Below are 4,587 nucleotides of genomic sequence, written 5' to 3'. Positions count from 1 at the left end.
AAAAAAAATAGGGGTGGGGTGGGTGGGTGGGTGGAGGGGGAAGCAACTATATTGTACTCAATTGCAATTTCAGTGGAAATCTGTGGTGTCTGTTCACACAGACCACTGTACAAGCAAAAAAGGGTGTAATTATATTCTACAAGGAAAGCCTACGGGCACTTTGCAAAGACTAAAGAAAAAACACCACCTGCAATTTTGGTCAGCCCCGAACATAATAAATACACCAAAAGGTCAATAATCTGAACCAGAAGAAGGTGGAGTTTCCAGCTCTCAGCTTCATGTGACAAAGCTTAGCTAGGGAGCTGCCTCCAAACTCCCCAGGACACGAGGTCCACAAACACACTATTCAGAGTTTTGACTCCTGTCAAGCTTGGAATGACTCAAGGAAACTGGAGGAAACCAAGATCCTAAAGCCTTTTATCTGTGATTTCATAGTTTCACACAATGTGATGTAGAACAGGCACAAAGATTAAACATTAAAAGAATAGCAGCAAAAGGAGTGATGTTAACCTGTCCAGAAACGAGTGCTAAAGCACAGACACAGCATGTACTAAAATTTGTGATTACACTGGTCAAATACAACTTTGAAAAAAAAAAAAAATGGAGCGGGGGAAAGGAGTCAACCAAATAATGCTTAAGCTACCTTAAGAAAGGGATCTTCCAACCCAATCTTGAGCTCCCTTCCTAGAACTTGCCCCTGGCCAGTTTGTGTCACTGTACTTAGCAGAGATATCGATATGAAGAATACCGCTCTACAGTTCCTTTATTGAGCTGACTGCCACTTAAATAAGACCTCTCACAGGTAAGACCAGGAACTGTTCTGGGTTACCTCTGCGTCTCAGGGAGTCTAACAACTCAGAAATTTTGATGAAGAATCAGAAGCTTCCACCTGCAGGAGAATCCAGTGAGTGGCTATCTCTAAGTGAGTGCCTCAATCAAGAGGTTGCTCCTCCACAACTGCTTCTGGTCACTGCTTAAGTCTCCTTGGTTTAAAAACTTTTCATGGTAAATGGAAGCGCAGCAGCAGTCATTTGAATAATGGCAAACCCAGAAACTAATGTCAACTGGACATGTTTCTTCATCCTATTACCGAAGTGCATTACGAGTCAAAACAATCTGCCTGACAGTCTCCACAAAATATGCAAATGTCACATTAGCCAAAGACTGCTGAGTAGCTTACATCAAAAGTCATGTTTTGAGAAGAACCAACATTCTATTTCATACTGAAAATCAAAACAAAAAACCCCAACCCAACTGACAACAACAAAAAAAAAAAATAAGGAAGGAAAACCAAAAGCAGCAGTCTGGCTACTTTGCCAGTGTTAATTCACCTGCTTCTGGTACTCTTGCATGCAGACAAAGAACTGCTTTGTACTACAAGTTACCTATGTCAGATTTTGGTAGACCAAATCAATTAATAGATCTCAACTTTCAACTACAGGCTTAATCCTCCTGCCAACACCTCAAGTTCAAGAATGAATAAATGATTTACTGACTGTAAGATCAAAAGGAGTGCAGCAGGTTTTTCAAGTGTCAACATGCTACCACAGCTACCTCCTATTGATTTGCGAGTGTGACAGGTTACACTTGGCGGTTTCTTCAGACTTTAAAAACCTTTCAAGCTTCCCCCTTCTTCTCCTGTTTTAATGGAGAGAATAAAAATAAGATGGATACACAATGAACATCTCTCCTAGTATGCCACTCACAAATCTAAATTTAAAGACCAGCATATTTTGTCAGTGTTCAAACCTTTTAGTAAGAAATTTTATTAGACCACAATAAAAATGCTCTCTGCTGTGAATGGAAGGATGATGGTCAAAATAATAATTTACAGAACAGCCCCTACGTGCTAATTATACATTTAATGTCCATTTAAATTTATAGATAAAAAATTTAGGATAGAGGATAAAGCAAACACAGAATCACATATAAAGCATGAATATGAATGAGTTTCTGCTGCAGAACAGTAATAAAGTATAAGGAAAAAAACCTCTTTACTTACAAGAAAAGAACACACAACGCCAGCAATGAAACATATGGCAAACCATCTGACTCGAGTACCAAAGCTGAGTGTTGAAGCATCAAGGACCTTAATAGGAGGAAAGTGGGGAAAAAAAATAAAAAAAATTACAAACCCAGTTTTGAAGAACCTAAAGGACATTTTTTAATTTACTATTGAAGTCTTTAATTTCAAAGAAAATTATTTTTTTTTTTTTAGCCAGAAACAATTATTCTACCTTGCTTAATAGGTGCTTGCATGTTAATTATTTCAGTTTAAGAAATTATATTAGCAATCTGGAAACATATTTCCAAACCAACCAACCAACCAACACAAAAGCTGTGAAGGTATATCCCGGCACTAAGCAACACTGCTCCACTTTCAAACAGACTTTCTTTTCACCACACAATTACAATTGAAAATTATGACAATTGTATCAAAGCAGAAGAATGACCAGACCTTCTAGTAATTTGCAGAGGAATGTATCTATTTGTGCAGCACTGTATGTTTCTATAGACATTACTACCTTTTTCTGTTACTAGACAGAATCCATTGTACACACTAGTACAGGCATTATGATTCCACTTCAATTACTGTTCTCTTCAGGGCGAAAGTGTAGGCAGATTAACACAGCTTGAATCATCAGACAGTTAACTTGCTGAAAGGGATTATTTTACTTCTTGCTTCTCCAGTGTGACTCCAGAACCTGTAAGACTCCCGAATGAGCTAAACTAGCTGACACAACTCATGAAACAGAAAGAGTGTTCCTTCTATTCTGATGACTCAGTCCTATGACAGACTAATGAGCCAAACTAGCTCTGCAAGATGTCAGAAAAGTGGTGGGGCTAATACAAGGAGATGCAGGACTACACAGCTGGCAGAATGGCCCCTTTCAGCACAAGTGACATGTTAGATACACTCAGCTTCTTCTCCACCCATGCTGCGATGATAACGTACTCAGCTTAGTCTAGGTCACTACAATTAAATATACTTTCTATTCTAAACTGGTCTATTAAGCAAAGTGTTGCTTCAGCTTACGCAAGATGCCTTTAAAAAGCCAACCTTTCTATTTGTTCAGACAACACAAACAAACTTGCCCTATTGTTATCTAGCCTACAGATATTTTCAATCAAATGTTATTAACTAATATACAAATTAGAGCTTCCCCAAACAAGGAGTTTGATGTTTCCCATACTCCCTTGAGAAATTTCTCTTTCAGGTAGCAGTAGTAAGTGAATGAATGAAATTTGGTTAGTGCTCAGAATGATGTCTCATCTGTAAAAAGGAAGATCCATACCTAGTTTAATAAAAAAGGGCCAAGAACACATGTGTTCAAGCACACATCTATGCACTGTGACAAATCAGTATCTGAATGTATGTCAACAAGGAATAGCTTGGCCTGCTTTCTACTTCTAAAAAATTACCATTATTTAATCATTTTGAATACTTTGAATATATACTTAAGAAGCAGGATCAGAATACTAAAAATAATCGTTTACAATTGCATGCTGTCTGAGCAGACACAGAGCTGGGATACAACTCTGAGTTCTGTTTCCCCTTCTCTGTGTTCAGCTGTTAAGACAGAACTTCCTGTAGGTCAGAAGATGCAGCTTACCTTGTTAAGTCCAACTCTTTATCCTTATGTATGCATTAAAGAAATAGACAAAAACAGTAACTGAAAAATGTTTAGCATTTTAAACCATATTTGATAGCCATATTCCTGAATGCCTATACATGTAAGAACTGCAGGAACAGCTGGTAGAACATAACTAATGAAGGGACCCATTTGATTCATGCTTTTATTTTCACCTATTCATGCAACTAACCACACACACACAAAAAATAAGAAAAATAAGAATAGTGACACTCTTTTCCATCCCTGCTCAGAAGTGAAGTGTGGAAGGAGCAATACTGTTAAGTATACCCAGTATACGTATTTCAGATTGCCTAGAAAACAGGAAAAAGATTAAGTAAATAATTTCTTCAGCTATATCAGACACATTGCTACCACTTATTGCTATTCTACTTCTAGCCTTAGTATCTGATGGTGTTCCCGAAACAACTACGGAGAATTTTCATGTTGCATATAAATTTGAAAGTAGTTTTATCTTCATGTAAATCCCTAGCAGTTATTAAGTGGAAGAAATACCAACACTCTAACTAAGTGAACCACACAAAGGCTTGGAACAAAAAACACCATGAGATTTGAAACATTATTTTAAAATAGTTTAGCATGTTTTATGGATTTAATTCCTCAAAACTTAGATTGACAATACATCACATGAACTGCAGGAAGGTAAGGTATGGAATGAGGACTGCCTGAGCACCACAACACAGCATTCTCTGCAATAATAAAACTAAATAAACTTACTGAGATTAAAATGAAGGCTTATTCTCCAACCATCTCTGATGCTATCACCCTTTATGTTGTCAAGCTGAACCCAGTTAATGCAATGTTTGAAATCCTGACCCTGGAGACCTGGTAATGAATTTTCATAGTCCCTAGCACCTCATACTTTTTAGGTTTCATGGAAGCAATGGAACTGGTTACCCTTCTGAGCTGTGTTTCACCCTGTAGTGAAGCATCT

At 37.6% G+C, this 4,587-nt stretch overlaps 1 protein-coding gene across 1 annotated transcript in view; it reads right to left on the bottom strand.

The window, feature by feature from the left end:
- LOC104412638 (vesicle transport protein SFT2A-like) overlaps nucleotides 1-3,649 on the bottom strand; it is a 13,612-nt gene extending 9,963 nt beyond the window's left edge. Inside the window, exons 1-2 of the mRNA XM_010023399.1 lie at nucleotides 3,615-3,649; nucleotides 2,003-2,089 (exon numbers count right to left, since the gene is read on the bottom strand). The gene's annotated coding sequence lies outside the window, so the exon portion shown is untranslated. The remainder of the gene's footprint in view (nucleotides 1-2,002; nucleotides 2,090-3,614) is intronic.
- Between the last annotated feature and the right edge of the window lie 938 nt (nucleotides 3,650-4,587).

This window comes from Nestor notabilis, unplaced genomic scaffold (genome assembly GCF_000696875.1).
Source record: "Nestor notabilis isolate BGI_N333 unplaced genomic scaffold, ASM69687v1 scaffold31201, whole genome shotgun sequence".
NCBI classification, from domain to species: Eukaryota; Metazoa; Chordata; class Aves; order Psittaciformes; family Psittacidae; genus Nestor; species Nestor notabilis.
Note: the sequence above shows the minus strand (reverse complement) of the source record. Positions and strands in the feature narration are given on the sequence as shown.